This window comes from Tachypleus tridentatus, chromosome 11 (assembly GCF_004210375.1).
Source record: "Tachypleus tridentatus isolate NWPU-2018 chromosome 11, ASM421037v1, whole genome shotgun sequence".
In the NCBI taxonomy this organism is placed as follows: Eukaryota; Metazoa; Arthropoda; class Merostomata; order Xiphosura; family Limulidae; genus Tachypleus; species Tachypleus tridentatus.
In genome coordinates, this window is record NC_134835.1 from 11127266 (window position 1) to 11154237 (window position 26972).

The 26972-nt window shown below is 34.2% G+C and overlaps 1 protein-coding gene across 5 annotated transcripts in view; it reads right to left on the reverse strand.

Annotated features, from left to right (window-relative positions):
- Positions 1–26972, reverse strand: part of LOC143231669 (hemicentin-1-like) — a 180556-nt gene that overhangs the window by 119403 nt on the left and 34181 nt on the right. Inside the window, exon 1 of one of the 5 annotated variants that reach the window (XM_076466246.1) lies at positions 10995–11192. The exons of the other annotated variants lie outside the window; for them this stretch is intronic. The gene's annotated coding sequence lies outside the window, so the exon portion shown is untranslated. Of the gene's footprint in view, positions 1–10994; positions 11193–26972 lie in introns of those variants that run through there. 5 annotated transcript variants of the gene reach the window in all.

The following is a 26972-nucleotide window of genomic DNA, read 5'->3' on the forward strand; positions in this document are numbered from 1 at the left end:
AAATGTCATATAGATATGTTAGCGCATATTTCTTATGTCATTTCTATATACAAAGTGAGTCCTTGAAACTGCGTCACGATGCGTAAGTTGTTGTTTTGAATAAAGCACAATGGTACACAATGGGTTATCTGTGTTCTGCCCACCACGGGTATCGAAACCCGTTTTTTAGCGTTGTAAGTCCGCAGACATACCGCGCTGAGCCAGTGGGGGGCAGAACATCGAAGCAGAGCGCGAAGCGTAAGGTCACAGAAATTGAGATTTATGTCTTGCTTAAATAAAAATAATCCTAATTTTTTTGTTTATACAGAACTGCTATATAAGGAACACACATAGTACTTACAACAAAATTCTATAATTTACTGCTGACACTCATCAAAATTTCTAAAAAAAAACACATTTATTTTACATTGAATACTTTCTGTTTCTTTTATCTTCTAGTTTTTTTTTTAAAAAAAAGCTGTTCCTTACAAAATTACACCAAAAAGTGTATTTTTCTGACATTTCTGTAATTGTACGATGGAAGGCAATTTATTTTTAACGTTACGCTTATTAACTGACATATTGTTGAAGTTAATGGATTTTTTTCTAGATAAATCTTTTAACAGCGAGCGTAGATTAATATATGTTCTCAGTTGAATTCTAACAAAAAGAAAGTAATTAATTTTCCTTAAGTTTACGTTCTCTGACTTGAAGTAAATACTTAACAACGGATTTCTACTTAAAGTTTCTAACTGGAGTGTTAGCTTTTCTTTGTAACGGAAGCATCACTAGAGTTATGCTCTGTTGTTGTTATTCTGTTTTTACTGCTAGCCTATTGCCGGAACTTTGTCAAATATTAACATGATTTTCATCCGTGATACCACTAGTTGGCAGGTTAAGCTTTAGATGTCAAAATCTTCTAACGTTAAGAAGATGAAACAATACTTAAATGATTTCTTGAACTTCCGTTTTCATGCAGTAATTTTGCAAAGCCAATTTAAGTAAAAAAAAAAAATGCTTAGCGTTATTCTGGTTCAAATGGAAAAGTGGATGTATAATCAGTTCTCGTTTGCACAAGAAGATAATTTATTCAAAGTGAATTTTATATTTTATATCATTCATAAAACGTTAGCTATACGCTTCCACTACAGAAGTATCTTGGTAAAAATAATATGAACTATAACAAAATATCTTCCGAATTAGTTTTAATTAATGTATATTAGTTATCTTGCTTTTAAAAACAGAGATAGTTCCTTAAAGCTAACCTGAAAACGTGCGTTTCTTAATATTTGAGGAAAGCCACATAAAAGGATATCTGTGCACATTGTCGAACTTAGCTTTAGGGCTAATGCTTATCTGACCAAACGAAGGTATTTGACCATCACTCTTATAACTGTTTGTTTTCGTTCCTAATGTTACATAGTGGGCTATTTGCAGGGAATCGAACCCCGAATTATAGTCTATAAACTTACCGCTGAACCACCGTAGACAATTCCTGTAACACACTTTCTATTCCAAAGTGCAGAACGCTTTTTTGAAGCAACTTGCCGCGAACCATGAATCCATGGTTGAAGCATGTTAACCACAGTGACACTTAACATGAGTTCTAGAATAATTTTAAAATGGTAAATGATCGACTTCGAAACATATGAAGCTCTAATAGCTTCTAACGGTTTCTGTTGTAAATATATAATTACGTTATACTAAGTTTATGAAGTTTGCTTCTAGTTTTACCCTTTAAACCTTTTATAAAACAACAACAACACAACTAGCAGTGCAAAAATAATATGGTTTCCATATAATACAGCTTTCGTTAAATGTTGCCTTATGATAGAGAATGTTTTCATGGCTTCTAACAGCGTTTGATCTGTAGCTTTTTGCGTTGGAAAGTACTTCACAGATCTGCTGACACACAAAGTGTCAGTTTCATGACTCTGACAACGTTCGATCTGTAGTGTTTTGTGTTGGAAAGTACTTTAGAAGTCTTCTGACTCGTCAACAATCTACTTCGATGGGTTCTGACAAGGCTCGAACTTTACCATTTACTTTTATCACTTTCCTATGGGACGTAATTCCTTATCATCAATTCTTGATAGAAAGAAATAAAAACCATGACCGTGTAAGCATAATTCTGGGGAAACCGTTACAGTTGTGTGGTTTCACTGAATGTCCACACAAGAAGAAATAGTGGTCTAATTACAAATTAGCATTCGTCTCTGTAAGGAACCATTCCAACTTAGTCAGATGTAGGTAGAGGAAGGAAGCTGCCAGGAAGCCATGCTACAAAGAATAACTCAATGTTCCGCCCCTGACTAATTCCACGCCGACAACCAACATCTTGCACAAGTTAAAGTTGTTCCACATCCCTACAGTCTCTGTCACAAGCGAGTAACTCAACAGAACCAAACTTCATGCTCTCCTATAATCAACCCAAGAGCTGTGATAGTGACGTATAAAACACGATTAGATGCACCACCCGTCCCAAACCTCGCTCCAGGAACTTGTACATCACCAGATTTCAAAAACAGTAAATCTGTTCATTAAGCCCTTCCTTTCTCTTCATGTTAGGTCTCACAGGGCACCACCTGATAATTCTCGACATAGAATCTACAGATTCCCCGACGCCCTGATGGACCCAAAGTCCTACATCTGTTGTTCATCTTGTGATGTCAGTCGTTGGTTTCTCCGCCTTCGCTTCCTGACTTCAAGTTAAAATTAACATTAAGATCGTTGGTAATTTAAATTTTTTCAAATTTCTATTCCTTTGTGTGCGGGTTTGTTTTTTTCCCCAAAATGTTTCTTTTTTTCAAAGTATAATCTTTTCCCCCATCCTATTGTTTTTAATATTAAACCAACCTAGATATTCAAAATCACATGCGGGGCGAAAAAAAAAAACATTTTTGAGCGCTCCTGGATATATTTGCCCTCGGTCTTAGGTCGTGAGTCAGATAGATTTTAACCGAAACGCCTGTTACGACCTCGTTCGCCATGTCAGTAATCCTAAACCTGGCAGACTGGGTGAAGGAAGTTGTGTAGGGACTCTGAAACAGTATTATCCACTCTGGATACAAATCTGCCCGCCAGAGGCGCTGCAGCTTTTCAAATAAATGTTTTATATGTAATGGTAAGTTTCGTGTTGGTGACCTAGTAAACATAAAGTATAATAAACCACCTCTTGGTTGTAAATGTTGGTTGCACCGATTCCGATATGTGCAGAATAAACGCACAAATATGAAATATTTGAAATCAAAACGAAATTTTGTGTAAATTAGTAATTCACAATAACTTCCAGTCAGAGCAAACTGTACATAGATATATCTGAAACTTAGCCTAGTAATTAGTACAGCTTGTTAAGTATGATTCTAGTATATTTGTACTTATAAAGATTAGAATGAATTTATTGTTCCACCACGTGGGTATACACGCGATTAACGATATTTTCGGTTATAAATCCAATATATTTCACAAGATTTGGATAAAATGGGAAAGTTAAGTTAGTACAAAATGCAAACTCTGAGCTACAAAGCAAATAAATCTTTGTAATATTGAACGACAAATTTAGTATATGAGAAGTAATTACATTCGATATATTAGATTGTTTTAGGCTATGAGATTTCTTTGGTTTATTTTGAATTTCGCGCAAAGCTACACGAGGGCTATCTACGTTAGCCGTCCTTAATTTTGCAGTGTAAGACTAGAGAGAAGGCAGCTAGTCGTCACCATCCACCGCCAACTCTTGGTCTACTCTTTTATCAACGGAGAGTGGGATTGACCGTTACATTATAACGACTCCAAGGTTAAAACGGCGAGCACGTTTGGTGTGACAGGGGTTCGAGCTCCCCAGCTTTCGGATTACGAGTCGAGTGCCTTAACCACCTGGCCATGCCGGGCCTTATTCTACATTCTAAACAAACTCATCTTTTATGACACCGTTATTTGAAATAAAGGTGAACCAAACAGTGTTAATTGGAACAGAGGTTGTGTATTCCAGACCACCATTTACACTTGGAATATAGTAATAAGCTGTTTATGATAAAATTAAGAATCAAGTGTCCGACTTATGGAATGTACTTAGAATGGCGCATTACGTCATAATTCAGTCACAATATGAATGTTTAAATACACTCACGCTTCTTTACCAGAGAGCGAGTTCGTTAGGGTATTATTTTTCATGTAGCCACAATATATTACACTTCCATCTCAACTGGAACAAACAAAGAAACATTTCAAAGATTACACTTAAGAAAGTAAAAATAGAATTATACACTATTACTAGCTTCTGTTACGTTATATCCCACTGCCCTAATAGGACATTGTGCATATTATACTCATCCTTTTTCTGCCACTGTAATAAATTGCATTTATCTGATACATTACTCCTTGTGCATTCTTCTTAAATTCACTGTCTTGTAACAGGAAGTCTACACTCGAAACGTCTTTCATTGATCGACACTCTCACATTGAATACAACCGGTAGATTACATTAGAAACGTGATTAATTTCTTGACTGTTCTGCACCATACAGAACAAGTACAATAAATATGTTCTTCATTCTTAGATAACAGTTAGACTACACTCAGAGTGCTCTTCAATACTCCACTGTCTCATATTACATCGTATATAACATAGGTTAGTGTAAACAAGTCTTTCATTACTCCACTGTCTTACATTACATCGTATATAACATAGGTTAGTGTAAACAAGTCTTTCATTACTCCACTGTCTTACATTAAATCATATATAACATAGGTTAGTGTAAACAAGTCTTTCATTACTCCACTGTCTTACATTACATCGTATATAAAATAGGTTAGTGTAAACAAGTCTTTCATTACTCCACTGTCTTACATTACATCGTATATAAAATAGGTTAGTGTAAACAAGTCTTTCATTACTCTACTGTCTTACATTACATCGTATATAACATAGGTTAGTGTAAACAAGTTTTTCATTACTCCACTGTCTTACATTACATCGTATATAACATTGGTTAGTGTAAACAGGTCTTTCATTACTCCACTGTCTTACATTACATCGTATATAACATAGGTTAGTGTAAACAAGTCTTTCATTACTCCACTGTCTTACATTACATCGTATATAAAATAGGTTAGTGTAAACAAGTCTTTCATTACTCCACTGTCTTACATTACATCGTATATAAAATAGGTTAGTGTAAACAAGTCTTTCATTACTCCACTGTCTTACATTACATCGTATATAAAATAGGTTAGTGTAAACAGGTCCTTCATTACTCCACTGTCTCACATTACATCGTATATAACATATGTTAGTGTAAACAGGTCTTTTATTATTCCACTGTCTTACATTACATCGTATATAACATAGGTTAGTGTAAACAAGTCTTTCATTACTCCACTGTCTTACATTACATCGTATATAACATAGGTTAGTGTAAACAAGTCTTTCATTACTCCACTGTCTTACATTACATCGTATATAAAATAGGTTAGTGTAAGCAGATCCTTAATTACTCCACTGTCTTACATTACATCGTATATAAAATAGGTTAGTGTAAGCAGATCCTTAATTACTCCACTGTCTCACATTACATCGTATATAAAATAGGTTAGTGTAAGCGGATCCTTAATTACTCCACTGTCTCACATTACATCGTATATAACATAGGTTAGTGTAAACAAGTCTTTCATTACTCCACTGTCTTACATTACATCGTATATAAAATAGGTTAGTGTAAACAAGTCTTTCATTACTCCACTGTCTTACATTACATCGAATATAACATAGGTTAGTGTGAACAAGTCTTTCATTACTCCACTGTCTTACATTACATCGTATATAAAATAGGTTAGTGTAAACAAGTCTTTCATTACTCCACTGTCTTACATTACATCGTATATAAAATAGGTTAGTGTAAACAAGTCTTTCACTACTCCACTGTCTTACATTACATCGTATATAAAATAGGTTAGTGTAAACAAGTCTTTCATTACTCCACTGTCTTACATTACATCGTATATAAAATAGGTTAGTGTAAACAAGTCTTTCATTACTCCACTGTCTTACATTACATCGTATATAAAATAGGTTAGTCTTTCATTACTCCACTGTCTTACATTACATCGTATATAACAGATACATTAATGTAAACAACTCCTTCATTACTCCACTCTCACACATTACATCGTACATAACAGATATATTAGTGTAAACAGGTCCTTCATTTCTCCACTGTTCTACACTGTACATAGGCTGACGTAACTGAATGCAATCTTCTATCCTCAACATAACAGCTAAAATATACATTGACCTTCGGGCTATACAAGTGAATAGCTGTTAGAATACAAGTGTTGTTAGGATCTAATAGCTTTTTCTAGATGCAACCAGATAGTCGATAGTGTTAGATTTAGGAAATATTTCAATTCATAAAGGTTAAAATAGCTTTAACAAGTGTTTGTAAAGTAGCAAAGGTTGGTCGCTCATATTTATCCAGTATGGATGATATTTAGTTTGCAGTACCTAACCTTATTGAAAGTCTGTGAATGCTGTGTTAGTATAAACTGTCCTACATTAATCTAGAGACGTGCTCTTGGTAAGTACCTTTCTCCCTACTGCAGGAATTTATTCTTATGTTTTACCATTATAAACCCTCAAGTTTACTGCTGAGCTATTCATGTGGGCGAGTGGTATTATGAAATCATTTATGACCTTACATAAGACCAGAAATCAGTCCAACAGCAATCCACGAAAAGTTATAGGACAGGATTCAATGGGACAATAACTTAATGTCCAGTAGCAAAGTATTGACATTCTGTGACCTTGTCCAGGCTGCCTAGTGTACAGACCAGTGATTTTATAGCATGGTCATAATAGTCCCTTTGTGAATTTATAAACACCAACACATTTGATTGTTTTAATTGTCGCGCAAAGCTACTCAAGGGCTATCTGGGATAGCCGTTCCTAATTTTGTAGTGTAAGACTAGATGGAAGGCAGCTAGTCATCACCACCCATCGCCAACTCTTGGGCTACTCTTTTACCAATAAATAGTGGAATTGACCGTCACATTATAACGCCCCCACGGCTGAAAGGGCGAGCATGTTTGGCGCGATGGGGATGCGAACCCGCGACCCTCGGATTACGAGTCGAAATTCTTAACCCACCTGGCCACACCGGGACACACCAATATAAACTTACAGATAAAACAAAACCAGCAGTGGCATCATGAATTGGAACGTCGTAGTGATATAAATGCTCAACTTTTGTGCTATTTAATTATACAATTACATCTCGATTTACATCTACATCTGGAGAAGACTTTAGATCTAACTCGATGAATACTTGAAGTCGTAATTTTTGTTGTAGCTTTTTTATGCGTAAATTATCGCCATAAAAAATGGTGCGAAACCGAGTATTTCTCATTATCTTAATTGCTATTAATACACAAAAAAGAAAATTATATTTAATTTCACCTTTTGGTATTTTTTTACACACGTAGCTTAGCTAATGATAGATCTTACTGCAATTATTCTTTTACCAAAATATATTTATTAGATAGCTAGATAATACATACATTTTAGAAAAAAATTGTATTATGTCTAAAAATTCCTTATGACGAGAAACCCACTTGAAGTAAATATGTACTTTAATAATTTTATGAAAATAAAGTACATCTTTTGCTAAGCTGAAGATTGAAGATGACCTAAGAAGGTCGAAACATTGTTCTCTGGTTTATTAGTAAAAGTTTTAATACCCACACCAGTCGTTCGGAGATACATATGGTTAAAACTGCTATCGAAAGTTATGTAGTCTAGTAACGTATTCTATCATCTTTTAAAAACAACTTGACGTATAATACTATTACATTTAGCACAATCCTGTATAATAACATCATTACATTAATATTGAAACAAGCTTAACGAATAAATGTGACATGTTTTACGATGCCTAGCACATAGATAACATTTGAATAGTTACGTCAGGTCTTTTTGATATTTGTGTTTTCATTAACAGCTGTAGAAAATATAGTACTGTGTAAAAGTGTTAGGACAAGTGAATGTTTTCACATCAGTTTCATGTTTGAAGCTAATTCTTCTATACCATTACAGAGTGTAAATTTCAACATTATGGTAATGCTTCCTTGATCCCAGTTGATAATTAAATGAGCTAGGGTGAGAACACGTATCATTCATTGGAACTCCCATATACAAACTGTATGTCACAAGAGTTCTGTTTGAAGGAACATACTAATTAAAGTTTAGGTCTGAAATAACTGTCATGGTAACCCTTGTAGTGTTTCTCAACTATATACATATAAACCTGCAAAGAGCTAGCACATGACATCATATATGCTAGAAAAATGAAATCAATCTAGTGGTGCTACACAAATAAAACCTTGATTAAAATCAATATTTACCACTAAATATTAAGTTTCGTGGTCATTCATAGGCCAATAAAGCATAGAGAATTATCAGTAGAGAAGAGAGTAAACATAAAAGCTTTAGTCATGCTGGTTGGACTCTGAAGACTTGAAATGGTTCCTAAGCATTGTCAAGTACACTCTAGGTTGTGAGATCGATACAAGTAAATTTGAAAATAGTAAAAACACCTAAAATTAATGATACTGTTGTCAAGTATCTTAGTTTATGTAACCTTCAGGATTGAAGGAAGACTGCCACTGATCTCAAGTATGGGATAAACAACCATGTTCCAAATGACAGAAACGTTTCTTGATCAACAGTATCAAAAGGACTCAACTAGATTGGAGTATTTGTCGTGTATCAGTTAAACCACATTTACTTGGATCAATAAATATTGTCAAGAGACTTAAGTATACTGAAAAAACTGAAGAAAGGTGAAAGATACTTACCACAATGTATAACATATACCATAAAGCATGGGTGAGGCAAGGAGATTGGGAGGCGTTTCTCTGCTGAGTGTCAGCAGGAGATATTTACGAAATTGATGGATAATGGACTAGCGCAAGTACCATCAGGTACTACTCCGTAATGGTATGCCCAGTGGTTTATGTATTAGTGGTAAAGGATTCTGCTATCAAGAAGATAATGACCTCAAACACTCATCCAACCTATTCTTAAATTACTTAGCTAAGAAAGAAGCTGCTGAAGTCATTCAATTTATAAATGAGGCAACATCTCACATGCTTTTTTGTTTGTTTGTTTGTTTTGGAATTTCGCACAAAGCTACTCGAGGGCTATCTGTGCTAGCCGTCCCTAATTTAGCAGTGTATGACTAGAGGGAAGGCAGCTAGTCATCACCACCCACTGCCAACTCTTGGGCTACTCTTTTACCAACGAATAGTGGGATTGACCGTCACATTATAACGCCAAAACGGCTGAAAGGGCGAGCATGTTTGGCGCAACCGGGATGCGAACCCGCGACCCTCAGATTACGAGTCGCACGCCTTAACACGCTTGGTCATGCCAGGCCATCTCCCATGCATCTCTGATCTCAACCAAATTGAGCAGACCTGGGATCAAAACTTCACAAATCAAATATTACTTCCAAATAAATTTTATGGGAGTACGTTAGAGACATTTGGAGCAAAATTCCAAAGACTTGATTAAATATGTTGTAACAATGTCTGAAAGACTTTCTTTGGTTTAATAGCAAATGGGAGACAAAATATTAACTATTTACTGAACTCACTCATTTCCACTGAGTTTCTGTTGTACTAAGTATGAAAATTAATAAACTTTTCATGTTTCACCTATGATTTACCTTCCATTGTTCTTTGAAAGTAGCCTGAAATCTAATTGTTGACTTTGTCCTAAAACTTTGTATGCTTGGTTTTGCTTTCTTTTGTGGTCGTTTAAAAGTTACACAATGGGCTATGTAAATTGTGTCTACTGCAAGGAATGGAACAATATAATTTAATGTTGTAAGTGCGGAATTTAATCACATACCGGTAAAAAACCTATAGAATACGTTCAAGGTGCTTTCAAAGTGCACAGTTTTCTATAATAAACGCAAGGTGATTAGCCCCTAAGTTTCAAACTTATGGACAGCCTTGATGTAAAACTGTTTATCAGTTCGAAAGCTAAAACTAAAACACATATTTCTGATTATGTTGTTGTTTTGTTGTTTTGAATTAAGCACAAAGTTACACAATGGGCTATCTGTGCTCTGCCCACCACAGGTATCGAAACCCGGTTTTTAGCGTTGTAAGTCCGCAGACATACCGCTAAGCCACTTGGGGGCTATTTCTGATTATGTATTTTTCAGGTATGCCCACTTAAAAAGGAGAAAATTATTTCTTTGTTTTGAATTAATCACAAAGCTACACAATGGGCTATCTGTGCTCTGCCCACCACGGGTATCGAAACCTGTTTTTAGCGTTGTAAGTCCGCAGATATACCGCTGAGCCACTGAGGGACAGTTTCGCAAAGGAAGTTCATTGTTTATATTCTTTCTGCTACTAAGTCACATTGCTGTCCTGGTGTGATGGTTCATGAAAAATGTTACTACCAGTCAGTGACATAATTATGGAAATTGTTTTTTAATTTCGCCCAAAGCTACTCGAGGGCTATCTGCGCTGGCCGTCCCTAATTTTGCAGTGTAAGACTAGAGGGAAGGCAGCTAGTCCTCACCACCCACCGCCAACTCTTGGGCTGCTCTTTTACCAACGAATAGTGGGATTGGCTGTAACATTATAACGCCCCCACGGCTGAAACAGCGAGCACGCTTGGCGCGACGGGGACGCGAACCCGTGACCCTCAAATTACGAGTGGAGTGCCCTAACCACCTGGCCATGCCGGGCCCACCTCAAGAGGAAATTAAACAAAGAAAATAAGTTCTGTGGAAAAACAGTATTTTGGGTCACCCTGTAATATATTTTTATCGAACTACTCAGTAACCAACTCACAGACTTCTGATAATTAATGTTCCTACTTAAATAAACAGATATAATTGGTTTTAATACTGAATAATAATTATCTGATTAATAAATTATTAAATTGTTAAGTCTTTGCGTGCGTTATCTAAGATATAACAATTTTCCGTTTGAAATATATACCTCAGAAACACACCATTACTTCTAAAATCCACTAGTCTGGTTTAGTTCTGGGCTTTTATGGTGATGTTGGGCACTTTCAGCTTCGACAGTCGCCTTGTTTGACACACATGGTTGAAAAGGGATATCGGCCACCGCCTTTGGCTTCCGCCCAACTTCTGTTTTCATACACCAGGTTTTTCTTCAAGTCTCCTCACGCCTGCGTTGTGATATACTTGTCGAGTACCAGAAGACTTGATGACTAAAAAAATCACTGGTTAAAGAACGGATCCAAAGACAGTCATCGTATATGGTTGAGTTCACTGTATTTCTGCCTGGAACACTTCAAAGTTGGCTCGAAACGAACAATGCTTAGCGGAAGTGATCGCGTCATTTCCGAAGTATATAAAACTGTGCACAAAATATCACGTTGTCAAATTTTCCAGTGTCCTTATTGCAATGTGTGTATGGTTTTAGAAAGCTTAAAAAATCAGTTTGGACAGGTGAAAGCGGAGTTTCTACTACTGCTATGTTAACATTTTTTTAAAACACGTAGTTTATACCGTAGAGACTTAAATGAATTAATATGAGTTATTAACCTGTTTCTAAATGTAATTACAATTAGACGTTATCAGTAAAACGTTTTGACGTTGATTTAAAGTACAGTTTAATAATACTTTAGAGCATTTTAACCCACAAAAGCAATAAAACATTTACGCTCCAACAGAGTAAACGTAGCATGCGTAATAAGACGTTCACGGACTTGGTCATTGGATTGTTTCACTTGTGATAACAGTAATAAAAAAATATCTCATTTTCCAAAACCTAATCGAAATCAACTTGAGAACTAATGAAGTTATAACAATAGACTGATAAAACGTATTAAATATCTTTTAAAATAAATCATTAATACTAGTAGTATACTCGAATATCCAACAAAAGAAAACTTTAAATTCCTACGGACAAAATCTGGCAATACTTTATAATTATAAGGTAGGTTTTCTACAGTCATTTTAAGTGTTCTTCACCAAAAGAGGCGTTAAAGGCCTCTCCTCTATTTGTCACGCTACTCAAAATCGAGTAAACTTGAAAAGGGAACCTCTGTTGTCCAATGTAACTGTCAGCTGACAACGTCACGTTGCTAATAACTAAGAGTGGACTATGAATGAACACAATTTGAAAGAATAATAAGTAAAAACATGTATTATAAATCTTTTAAAACTTCAATATCATTAATTCCTTTCAACTTTCACATGTATTTGGAAAACATTGTAAGTTACTTTAAAATATAAGATAGTTTATTATAATTGGAAGAACCGACTCAGTTGGAGTTACGGAGTTATCTAAATTATTATTTTCTTCATTAAGATACTCAATTTGAAGTTAATATAGTTTTAATTTGAATGTTATCTTCATAAATTATTAATAACGACTTAAAGAGAACCAAAGGCGAAAATATTTTAATCGCATTTGCGCGAAATTCAATCAACTATTAAACGACATAGATAGAATCAGAAAGACACAATAGCCTGATTAAAAGTAATTATACAATAGTAAAAGTTAATTACACTTTATATTAATCATGTTCCAGGTGAAAAGCCCCACCTCGTAACCACATGTTTTACGATGAAGACAATCTTGATGTTAGGCGTGAATAAAGTGCTACTGTTCTATCATATATTTTACTTTATTAGAAGCGTTTGTGGTTTATTTTACTCTTTTTAATTTCGTACAAAGATACACGAGAGCTATCTGCGCTAGCCATCCCTTATTTTACAATATACGACTAGGTAGAAGACAGCTACTCATCACCACCCACCGCCAACTCTTGGACTACCCCTTTAGAAACAAATAATTGGATTGACGGTAACATTATAACTTCCCCACGGCTAAAACAGTGACCATGTTTGGTGTGACGGGGATTCGAACCTGCGACCCTCGGATTACGAGTCCAATGCCTTAACAACCTGGCCATACCAGGCCAGAAGCCACTATGAAAAACGAAAATAAAAAATCGAGGTCAGTCCTATACCACATTGTTTGCAAAAATATATTTACAGACTACATATGTACAGTAAGATTAGGGCAATAAAATATTAATAGTTGCTATTAATAGCAGGCTGTATGACAACACAAATCTATTACACTATGCAAAAAATGTGTTACTTTTTCTTATTTCTGGACAGTAAGTGTTATTTTCCAATTACTTATACCTAAAGTAAACGTAAAATACCGATTTTTTCTCTTCAAACTTTGCTTTTGTGACCTGGGAGCATATAACGAAAATATGATGGGAGACTATATTTGGGGGTTGACACATGAAAGTGATTTACATTACAGTCACAAGTATCGAAAAACTACTCACTTCTAAACATTTTTCCTTATTTTTGTATAACTTTAGTATAAATACATGTAAATCTTGATTCATATATTGTTTTATTCAGACATTATGTAAATGAAATTGTGCAAATTTGCCCATTTTGACGTAAAAAATAGGTTAATTTCTAAATTTCATTATCAATGTCACAAAAGCAAAGTTTGAAGGGAATAATAACCATTTTCTGTACTTTTACAACATAAGCAATTAAAAAATAACACATACTATCCAGGACGAAAATTTGTGTTTCATAGTGTTATTAATTAGATAGTGTGTGTGTGTATTTTTCTTATAGCAAAGCCACATCAGGCTATCTGCTGGCCCCTCCGAGGTGAATCGAACTCCTGATTTTAGCGTTGTAAACATAACGCTGTACTAGCGGGGGGCCTAATTGGGTAGTACAACTAACAAACACAGAGCGCCTAGATACCATGAATGCTATTTGTAATATCGAAGATACTGAGAAAATAAAACTATATAAAACTACACTAAAATCGTAGTTGAAGTGTGATATCTGAAAAACTTAAAAAGAAGAATGAATGAGAGGAACATTAGAGACATAAATTAATGTTTCTCTGGGTCAGAAGTCTGTATAGGAACGTTCATAAAAATAAAACATTATAAGAAATTAATGTGTTCCCAGAAAAACGAAGTTAAAAAGGATAAGAAAAAGGAACGTATCAGATTCGGTCTTGAGTATATAAATAAATCAAATAAAAGAAATACGTCATTCCCAAGTCAGTAACTAAAACACTGCTATATTAACAGAAGAATAGTAACTAAAACACTCCTATATTAACAGAAGAAGTCAGTAACTAAAACACTGCTATATTAACAGAAGTTGAATCAAAACTACTACAATAAGGTTGAGTGAGTAACAAACAAAACATATTACAGAATGTGTAACTTAAACTAAGGCTGCTTGTTGTTCAGTGTTGGTAAAAGTTGATGCAGAAGACATCTTTAAGGAAAGGATATTGAAAGTTGATAAATTAAATTTCTTCACAAAATAAAATAGTAACACCTGTGTTTTCTCTAAACACCAACACAGGAAAGAAACAGGACATGAGCTAAAGATATCAAATTTCAATATCCTTTCTAAGGCCAATATTGATCTGCAATTACTGATTAAAGAAACCTTTCACATTTTGTTTATGTTGCTGTAATTCAATTACTGTTATAACACCAGTGTATGTTAGTTACTTATATAGAGATGATAACATTCTTATTATACCAGTGTATGTCAGTTACTTATATAGAGATGATAACATTCTTATTATACCAGTGTATGTTAGTTACTTACATAGAGATGATAACATTCTTATTATACTAGTGTATGTTAGTTACTTACATAGAGATGACAACATTCTTATTATACCAGTGTATGTTAGTTACTTACATAGAGATGATAACATTCTTATTATACCAGTGTATGTCAGTTACTTACATAGAGATTATAACATTCTTATTATACCAGTGTATGTTAGTTACTTACATAGAGATGATAACATTCTTATTATACTAGTGTATGTTAGTTACTTACATAGAGATGATAACATTCTTATTATACCAGTGTATGTTAGTTACTTACATAAAGATGGTAACATTCTTATTATACCAGTGTATGTTAGTTACTTACATAGAGATGACTACATTCTTATTATACCAGTGTATGTTAGTTACTTACAGAGAGATGATAACATTCTTATTATACCAGTGTATGTTAGTTATTTACAGAGAGATGATAACATTCTTATTATACCAGTGTATGTTAGTTACTTATAGAGAGATGATAACATTCTTATTATATCAGTGTATGTTAGTTACTTACAGAGAGATGATAACATAATTTGATTTTACTATACATACTGAAGATGGAATCTGTTAATATCCGTTACATTTATCTGTGTTTTTTCTTGTGTTATAAACACAGCTGTTCATCTTGAATATACTTATCCTCTTTTTTGAACCACACAAAATGATTACAGTTGGTACAAAATAAACAACCTAAGAAGTAGGTAGAGAGTACAACACGTTTTGTGAACATAGACTCTAATATCTTGGAGAAATAAAATAACTAAGAAGGTGATACAGATTTCAGGATATAATAGACATACGATATACTGTATAACCGATCTGTCTGCAACAGCCTTTTAACCCACACACGGTCATATAATAAATTGAAATAATAACAGAACAAATCAACAAAAGATAAAAACTACCAGTCCAGTACAGAGTGTCCTTTCTAACTTAATTAAATATAGTATATATCACCCCTGTCTAACTTGAAACCAAACTGTGGTATATATTAACCTTCTCTAACGTAATTAAACTGTAATATACCAGTATCCCTGTCTAACGTAACCAAACTATAATACAAATTACCTCTCTTTAAGTTAACAAAACTATGGAACAGAGTTATGAATAATAAAACCATTTATTGATGTGTAAAATTACAATATATAATGTTTGTATTCATACTGAGAGCGAGACACACAAGAAAAACTGTTATATTCACATTCTTATAGTTGGTAAAGAAAAAATTATTAGATTTTAATCTACAAATAACATTATGATCAATAATCTATTACAGATAAATATAAACATTTCATCTGTTCGTTAAATTTTACAGTTCAATTCCGTTCCACTGAATTTTTTCAAATCTTAGAGTTCCCAATTTGACAATAAATCACATTTTGTTGAACAAGTTATGAAATATGATCGGTAGAAAATATTTCTGTTTTTTATAGTTTCGTCAACACTGCAAACCTTTTGAAGGGCTTTAGTTTTTGTGTTAGTTAACACATTTATTTTAATTTAAGCTGCATTTCATATAATTGGTTTCATTCTGCGCTGAATGAAACTTAATAACTCTTCGTAATCGAATAAATTTTCGTAATCGATTCTGAAAAATAAAGCAATTAAACACACAAGAAAGCGTTAAAGATTAATTCATGCTTAACATTTCTTCATCAATGTTTTTGTGATATCAACTGAAAATAATGTCACCACAATGTCTTATTGGACACTCCATCACCTTATACATATTGCGATTTAGTGCATATTTTTGTATGTTTCTTTTGTAATTGGTTAATGTCAACTATTCAGTAAAAATAACTCTTATTTTTATTCTGTACTTTATCAATAAACTTGCTTAGTTTCTAGTAAGTTTTCTCAGTTGCGGTTACATATACCAGATAATTAGATACTTCCACCTCGCTTGTGAAGGTAATTACCCTTACGAAAGAAAGAGAAAGAAAATTCATCACGGTTCTTTTCTTTTGTTTGTTTTTTTCTCTATGGTGACCAGGTAATTGTGAGAAAATGCTAACTTGTCTACTTCTCACAGCTTTGGGTCAGTATCGCATCCCCTTTGAATGGAAACACGTGCTGCGCGTGAATACACAAAAACTCACGTGATATCTATGTTTCCTGTTTCGAGATGGACCGAGCGACGGGTGATATATTTGTGGATTGTGTTCATTCTGTTCCAAAGCAGTAGGGGCCGGTATGACCAAGCGTGTTAAGGCGTGCGACTCGTAATCTGAGGGTCGCGGTTTCACATCCCCGTCGCGCCAAATATGCTCGCCCTTTCAGCCGTGGGGGCGCTATAATGTGACCGTCAATCCCACTATTTGTTGGTAAGAGAGTAGCCCAAGAGTTGTCGGTGGGTGGTGATGATTAGCTGCCTTCCCTCTAGTCTTACACTGCAAAATTAGGGACAGCTAAGGTTTCTCCTCCTGGTTGGAGGTTGTGCGGTGGGCTAACAATCTACTCACTTAAAAAACCAGCCTGTTGATTAATCCTTCATGGAATCGAGTGGCATAAATAATAAAATAATAATAAAAATTTTAACTTCCAATGCTATAAGTAAAAATGATATCCCAATTTTGAAGATTATAAATTTCCGACCTGACCCACTATTCGTTGGTAAAAGAGTAGCCCAAGAGTTGGCGGTGGGTGGTGATGACTAGCTGCCTTCCCTCTAGTCTTAAACTGCTAAATTAGGGACGGCAGTAAACTCTTTACAACAGAAAACAATTTTATCTTCTTCGTAAAAGTCGATTTAGTGAGTGAAAGAAAGTCTGATGCGTGAAAAGAGTAGCAGGAGAAAAGTTCGTTTAAATCTAAAGATTTTGACTTTTTCTTTCGTATCTCCGAAATCGAGCTTTAAAATAGAAAAACGAATAACTTGAGAAATGCTATACGACAACCTACACAAAGGGTTTTCTTATTCTAAAGTCGATGATTAATCCAAGTGAATTACATTTTGTGAAAACTTTGTCGTGGCTAAAGTAGAAACAAAGAGTTCATTTATTCATTTTTAAAATTTCGCACAAAGCCACATGAGGGCTATCTGTGCTAGCCGTCCCTAATTTAGCAGTGTAAGACTAGAGGGAAGGCAGCTAGTCATCACCACCCACCGCTAACTCTTGGACTACTCTTTTACCAATGAATAGTGGTATTGACTGCCACATATAACGCCCCCACGGTTGAAAGGTCGAGCATATTTGGTGTAACGAGAATTTGAATCTGCGGCTCTCAAATTAAAAGTTCAGTGTTCTTACCATCTGGCCACGCCAGACCGTAACAAAGAATATGTGATATGAAACATTGTATATATTTGATTAGACTTATTAACGACCAGAATTAGTGATATCATGTCAAGTGTCCTCAGTTTATGTAAAGCGAAATACAAATAGTTCCAATAAAAACAAAACGAAAAGTTGTGTTTTCCTTTAACCATGATAAAAGAGCTTGGTGATTCTATTTCTCGTTGAAACGTGCACCGTGAAGACAGGTGGTCAGTTTTGAGCACATTGTCTCTGCAAGGCGATTTGCAAACCAGAATGTTTTTAATGTCAACAATAAATTTACCACAAGCCTTTCGATATGCGTGACCATTTGTTCTGACCATGATTTCTGCCCTTTCTTTGACTCACGATCTTTTCTTTGAAAAGAAAGAAGAAAACTAGCCAAGGGCTATAACAGTCAGCCGTTACCACGTGCTCACTCAAGCGAGAACGTCAAACGCCACCCTTACCTGCTCTTAATAGTGTAACTCAAGTTGCGTCGTTTGTATGCGCAGAGCCTGGACACAAGCGTCATCCATCTCTTTGAACCAATCTGATGTTTACTGAATCCCATACTTGATTAAGAGACACGTCTCAGTTCAAGTCGTTCTAGTAACTATAGGCACAAAAAATATTCATATGATATTTCATGGTTTATGTGATTTTATTTCGTTTGTTTCGAATTCAGCCTAAAGCTACACAATGATCTATCTAAGCTCTTCCCACCACGGGTATCAAAACACGGTTTCTAGCAATGTGAGTCCACAAATATACCGTTGTGCCACTGTGTGTGTGTGGGGGGGGTATTTTACCATTTTATTTCGTCTCAGAACTGAAAATCAAAATATAAAACCAATGTGTTTTGTATATCGAAAATGTCTGCGTTTCCCTAAATAATTTAACTTGTGTTTGTATGCCATAAACTACATGTTTTGAATGATATATAATGGAGTATATTATTATGTATCATGTTTTTTTACGATTTGTTCTAAAATCAATATTTCATAGCATTAAGTGTTTTTATGTTTGTACTTTTCTCATGGCAAAGCCACATAAGGCTATCTGCTGAGCCCACCTTATGGAATCGAACCCCTGATTTTAGCCTTGTAAATCCGTAAACTTACCGCTGTACTAAAGGGAGGGCATATAGCATTAAGTCAATCACTGCAAATCTACAGAATTTTAAGATCCCTGTATTTGTTTTATCTTATTCCCAGAAATTATCGAAATCTCTGTATTCTTGAACGTAAAAGGTAAAATAATTCACAGGTCGTTTGCAACTCTGCATCGATTATATTTTTTTCTAAAACGTTGAAACATCAAATGGAATTAATATGTTCATATATTATTCCTCTGGCGGCAAATCTCGCTTCTTCTTATCATAACCGGATTTTGTTTTTTAATGCGATTTATCTGTTAATTTATTCCTCGATAGTTCGAAATCACTTTAGTTGTTGTTTTTTTTATTAAATTTAAACACATTTAAAGATAACAGTTTCGTTGTTACAAACACCTCTTTATTATATTTGAACACTCACGCCAGCCATACACATCGGATTACTTTCCACTTACTTTAGGATTTTAAGAGAAGTCGAATTCCTTTAGCGGTCGTTGCCCGTATCTAGTTTTGAATGTTTCAGTAAAGTTTTACTTCTGAAATGTCACTGGATTGATGTCCATTATTACTTTTTATCTGCCCGAAGTCTTTCAGAAAACCACTTTATTACTGTATCTGGTAAGAGCACAAGTCTGTGTAAAATGGCCTTTGTTATTTACACATGTGCTACACTCAGTTTTCTATTGTTATTTTATGTCTACTAGAGACAACTGTAATTTAAACTTGACGATCCAAAACTTTTATTTTGTAAACATTGATTTGTGTTCAGTGGACTTATTACGTTTCGGTGCTGGTGTATTAATCGATACATTTTTGTTATTTCTCTGCCATAATTGACAGAAAGTGTATGAATAACTGAAAACAAATTAATCAGTTTCATGTCAAAATTACAGGCTTTTAACCGTCACATTATAACGCCCCCACGGCTGAAAGGGCAAGCATGTTTGGTGCGACCGGCATTCGAACCCGCGACTTTTTAATAGTTACGTTCTGTTCAAGAACAACAAAACTAAATGTTAAATCTGTAAAAACAGTATTATAGTGAATCTTACGTATAGTTATTATTTTCAACTCTGACATTTGTTGAAAATATATTTCTAAATCAAAGTGCATCTCGCTGCAACAGGATAACATTTTATTTTGAAGGCCATTAGGGCCTGGCATGGCCTAGCGCGTTAAGGCGTGCGCTTCGTAATCTGAGGGTCGCGGGTTCGCGCCCGAGTCGTGCCAAACATGCTCGCCCTCCCAGCCGTGGGGGCGTTATAATGTTACGGTCAATCCCACTTTTCGTTGGTAAAAGAGTAGCCCAAGAGTTGGCGGTGGGTGGTGATGACTAGCTGCCTTCCCTCTAGTCTTACACTGCTAAATTAGGGACGGCTAGCACAGATAGCCCTCGAGTAGCTTTGTGCGAAATTCCAAAAACAAACAAACAAACAAGGCCATTAAGCCACATATTTTTGTGAATGAGTAATTAATGTTTGTTACCATAGAAACAAAAAAAACATTTTTCTTCTTTCTCTGTTATTAAACCACAGTGAACGTTTTAATGTAATTAATATGTATATTATTTACACCTTAAATTTAAGGGCAACATTTTTATTTCTACATCTATATAACTAAGGTCCTTCCAAATAGGCTTAGCTCGTGAAGCTATCGTAACTGAACTCAAATACAAAATCTTTGACTTTCTATCCTTAAAGAATAATAAATCTTTTAATGTAATTAATATGTATATTATTTACACCTGAAATTTGAAGGCAACAGTTTTATTTTCACATCTATATAACTAAGGTCTTTCCAAATAGGCTTAGCTTGTGAAGCTATCGTAACTAAAACTCAAATACAAAATCTTTGACTTTCTATCCTTAAAGAATGATGAAACTTTTTACAACTTACGTATATAGTAACTTACTCACATCATAACTTATTCACTGGATATCGCTTGAAGAACAGTTCTCAATATCAAAACCTAGTGGTTCCTGTAGTTCGTGAGTAGAAACGGTTTCGGTTAGTTTTAATTCAAAAGCTGCTCATGCGTCAAAAGGAAATTAGTATCAAACAAACTACCCGAAAATCAAATTTACTGTAGATCCAAGTATTTGTTCTGTTAAAAACGCTCTTATGTTGTTGGGTGAGTAAATATTTATACAGAACTAGATTTCCCTTCACCTGTGTTACATTGATTTGAGAATTTTGCTACTGAAAAGCGAAACATTAAAACACTTATAAACGCTTAAGTTTTATATTCAGATGTTTGATTGAAAATTAATAGCGAACGATTTATAGAAAATTCATGAAATACTTGAAAAATAGAATATACTTCAGTGTATTCTACTTTTAAAATTTGTATATTTTTTGATAAATATCCACGTTACTTTAAAGATTTGGTACTGATAATTATGTCGGACTTTGTATTTCATGTTGAAATGTGATTTAAGTTGTGCATAATATAACCGTTAAAACTATAGTATTTATGGTAAAATTCAACATCATGTTACGTGTATACGTTTGGCCTTTTAACAGATAATTTTTAATAACCTTTTCGATGTTCGTGGGAGATCTCGAAACCACCTACAAGTTAAACTTACAAATTACAACCACTTTAAATTGGTATCAGCCAATACAGTATTTCCACGTGGTCCTTCATGCTATACAGAGTTAGGCCAAGCGGAGCAGACTTTACCAGAAACTATAGCTAATCTTGTTAAACTTGACGTCTGTTTTTTTCTTGTGCAGTTAAACCAGCGAAGCAAGTGACGGCTGTCTAGGAAGTTTAAGCAAGTAACGTTCACTACCAAGTTAACCCTAATACAATACATCCTGTTGATCTCCCTCGAGCCTTAGTTGGTCTCGAAGGTTACGAGTGCAAGGTTATAACACAATGACACGGGGGTTAAGTATATCAGCACGTGAGATTTCTGGAAAGTTATATTTCGTTACTTCTGGATATTAATAGAGATTTTATACATATATATTTATATACAAATTCCAGTTTCATATTTGCGATCTAGAGAAGTGTAGCTACACAGTTTAATAACCCATAATTATTCTTTCTACCTGCTAAAATAAAAACAAAACAAAAACAAAAACGTATGTAAGCTACTTATTTAAACAAATAAATCGTTTAGTGGTAATATCTCGAACATTATGAACAGAAAAACATTAAATGTCTCTACGTTTGTTGTCATGATTAGTGGCTTAAACGATGAATTCCCAGCTTCTGCTATAAAAAATAAAAACAAAATGGTCTTTCTCTGAACTTTCTCGGAAACAAATTCAGGTTAACAACAAACATATGGGATATGAACTGACTAGTAAGCGCTAAACAGCTGTCACAAAACAGTATGTAAGTAATGATTAGAGTTTGGTGATTATATAGTCTATTAATCATAACAATGACCGATATCCTATTGTCAGTTTCTCACCGGAACTACTTAAATCACAACAGTTAACTGTGTTTTTTACTGTTTTTTTATTTCCTGTTCATTTTGTCTAACAGCTCCAAGACTGAGAGTTCAGGTTTTGTTTAAACTATTGCATATGACGTCGTTAAATACACCAGATGTGACGTTAACGTGTTTGGCAAACATTAAATAAAATATAGTTTAAACGGTTATTAATAATTATAAATAAAATTCCTCATTTATGTAGTGTATTTTTTTCTAATTCGACAAATTTATTTCAAAAATTATGTAGAAAGACTCGATCACTACTAAACGTTGTATGGTAATATACGTTATAGTAAGGTGAAAGGTTAAATTGACATATCCCGGATGTAAAACATTTATTGTGGCATTCCAAGTTAGAGGAGTGCAGAGCAAAGCTTTGTTCAACAGTAATTGTTTCAATTCGTATCTTTTCATTAGAGAATATATACAAAACGACATATAAAAATTTAAATTAACTTCCTTAATTAATTTTAGTACAATAACAAAATAATAATAATAATAAAATCAGTGTATTTCTATGACACCAAATCGTTTCCAAATACGATAAGTGGTTTGTTTTGAATTTCGCGCAAAGCTACACGAGGACTATCTGCGCTAGCCGTCCCTAATTCAGCAATGTAAAATTAGGAGTAAGGCCACCAGTCACCACCACCCACCGCCAACTCTTGGACTACTCTTTTACCAACGAATAGTGGGATTTAACATCACATTATAACGCCCCCACGGCTGAAAGGGTGAGCATATTTGGTGTGACGGGGATTCGAACCTGCAACTCTCAGATTACGAGTCGAATGCCTTAACCACCTGAAATACGATATATACAACAAACATTAAATTTGTGATGTTCTGTGTAAAAGAAATGAAAAGTCATCAGCACCCACCGCCAACTCTTAGGTTACTCTTTTATCAACGAATAGTGGAATTGACCCTCACATTATAACGCTTCCATGGTTGAAAGAACGAGCATGTTTGGTGTGACGAGGATTTGAACCCACGACCCTCGGATTACGAGTCGAACTCCTTAATCCACCTGGCCATGCCCGACCGTGTTAAAATAATCACAAACTGTTCTGTCTATAACGCAAATAGGAAAACAATTTTTGCAGAATTATTATCTGATGTTACTATACTCTTCACAAGTGCTAAAGATTTTATCTGTAACTAACAGTATTTAAACCAGCTTTTCAATATATTAGGGATATAACTAATAGAATTGAAATATAAACCAGTAAAAGATATATTTTTTAATAAAATTGGCCGTTATTACTATAATTATTTTTAATACATATGTCACAGAACAGAAGTTTATGATGTTGTCTAATGTTCCACTAAATTTCATAGTCCTATTCTATTATTTAGATATTCAAAAAATTGAGAAACATGACATGAGTTTCTAAAGATAATAAAGATTTCGTACACATAAAAAAACGCTAAAACAAATTTTTTGTCGTACACATTACTGTTTCTCAGACAAGGAGACAATTTGGTGACAGAGTTTATCGATTTGAGAAGAGGTCAATCTATTTATATTGTTATTACAAATCAAATCAGGTCTTATCTTTATAGTTTATTCTAATGATATATATCTATATACAGTGATTCAATATCAAAATTGGGAAAATGAAAATTACTGTCAAACTTCAGTGGAACATCCAAATTACCTTTTAACTCTACTTCTCAACACGAGTAAATGTGTTCAAAAATTCAGTCAGGAAACAAGTCAAAGCATGATTATAAATTCCAGCATATCGAAGAATAAAGAACATTAGAATCCTAAAGTTATGTAACGCTTCTTTGAAATATCTATCTAATATTTTCACCAAGTAAGACTAGTCAAGTTCCCATTAACCCAAATAAAACAATATTTATAGTAACTACAAAACATTGTAGTTAACCCTATTTTTGGTGATGTATTAGTTATGCAACAAGCTCCTAAACCATTGGACTCCAAAAGTGAAAAATATGGTAAAAATTAATATGCTAATAACTCCAAAACTAGATAACTTGATAGTAATTGTTGAAGATAAACTAATAACAATCAGAATTAGTCCTAATATCATATAAATGTTTAGAGTTACGTTAAAGCTATTCATAATATCCAAGTGTGCTTGATATGGGGTAAGTTTAAACATTCAAGTCAAGTGGTTTTCCTAAACTTAAATTCAAAATGAATGAACATCAGTTTTGAGGTTTAAAGATACACTCTTTCCATGTTGTCAGGAAATATGTTTGAACTTTAGCTTACCCTCTCCACCTGGTGTCACTAAAATAATCAATGTATACAGTAAAGAATACAAAGGTATAAATATAGATTTATTGGTAATTAAAGTATAAGGTTGAAACGATAATGTGAAAATTGTTTATATCATCTATATAAAGAAAGCGTGAGTAACACTAATAGAAGCTAGTTGAAAGTGTTCAACACTTCATGGAGTTTAACACTACATAGTCATTTTACTGAGCACGTTGAACGTCTTTAATCAAAGTCTATCACTAGATTCAAATTGTAATGAAATAACACTTTTCTCTACTTTGGGAAAGACCAGCTAACATCTTACTTTGTACAAAACTGAACTTTGTAAATATATGTTTAATTAACACGTTCGTTACCTTCCTATTCCAATACTTGTTCGAGCCATAGCAGAGGCTTAAATGTACCTAGTAACACATATTTAAAAACATCTCTAACGAATCCAATTTTGCAAAAAAAGCACTTAGCTAAAATGCCCCCTCAAAAAACGTTTTAAAAGTTTTAAAAAACCATAATAAGTTCAGCGCTTCAGTTCAACGAAAGCAATTTGGGTGAAAAGCTAACTCTATAGTTTTTTCTATTGTATCTTTTAAAGTTTTCAAACAAAAGATATCTGAGAGAGAATATTTTTATGTAAAGTTTCTGGAATCTTTTTTTTTTCTTGGAGAAAGCAACAAAAATTAATCCATGAGTTGAAATAGAAACGCGCTGAACTTCAGGTCACGATCTGCCCAAGATAGAGTAAATTAAAAAGCAACAATAATATATTTAAACCCAAATTCTTACAAAACCAGAAGTGGTTTATATTCTTGTTTCAGGCACAACGAGGCCTGAAGATGGAACGAGATAGTTTATTATGCCTAAATAAACAAATGTGTGTTTGTTTGTTTCCAGTTAAGCATAAAGCTACACCATGGGCTAACTTTGCTCTTCCCACCATGGGTATCGAAACCCGATTTCTAGCATTGTAAATCTGCTGACATCCCACTGTGCACAAACATGATCGAAACACACAAGTTGTTTATTTTAACGATAGGTGACGAATGGTTTTACAAAACTTTTATTGTCATCACATTCGTTTGCGGATTTAAACATTAACGTTACATACCAGACAGATATTTATTTTGTGATAGGTAGTTTTTGAGTAAACAGGAAAATATTGCTAGAAACAATAAAACTAGAAAGGATTTATATACATGATGGCTTACTTCTAATGTCAGAGCATGGAATAAGCTGACTGTTAGGGGCGATAGATTCATAATCTGTGGTGCATGGGTTCGAATCCCCTCGCCGAACATTTTCTCTCTTTCAGCCTTAGTAACGTTAAAATGTAACGATGAGTTCTGCTCTTCCTTGTTTAAAGAGCAGCTCCTTTAGTCTGTTAAATTAAAGACAATTCTTGAGCAGCTGTGAGCTACTTTCGGCAAACTTTTCACGTGTACGTTGCATTTTAAAAAAATAAATACATATATAGGTAGTTACAATTTCTTGTGGAAATGTTATTAGATGTGTTATCCAGAAGTAGAGGGAAAATATTAATCTGATTTTTTGTGTTTGTTCTAAAAAAAAAAGAGCTTTTAAAACGTGCAAATTTAAGTTTCTGTTGTGCATCGCCAAGTGAGCGAGGAACGTGTGATCCCAAGCAAGTGCAGCTTATGATTTCATAAGACCACGCCGTTATTCGAAATAATTTCCTGAAAGGGGCTGAAGACTGCCTGGAAGGATAACCTGTTTTAACCACTTACACCACTTTACAGTAGTGTGTTGTCTGTCAGTCAGTGACGTTTAACTTTGCAATTTCTACCGTCCCTACGTCGGTGAAACATGCACATGCCATGAATCACGAGAAGAATTATGCACTCTATAGGATACAACACAGCATAACTCATGAACTTCAAAAGTAAGAAATAAAAATATTTGTCATTTTAACTTTTATTTTATTTACTGTTGAAACAGAACACTTTCGAGGACTCTGCGTAAGTACATTCAGTACACACACATATATATATATATGTATCATGATCATAAAAGCCAAGCGCCTGGTGATCAGTTAGTCGGTAACATTAGTTTTCTTCAAATTTAGTGAGTCACAATAATCCAATTCCACTATTTTTCTCCCATAATGCTTCCTCTTTTCAACGTCCGTTCCCCTTTCGTTGAGTTCAATCACTAGCATAGACGAAAACAAGTCTGTTGAGGATGGAACTCTTATACCAAGGATTTATCTAGCACAG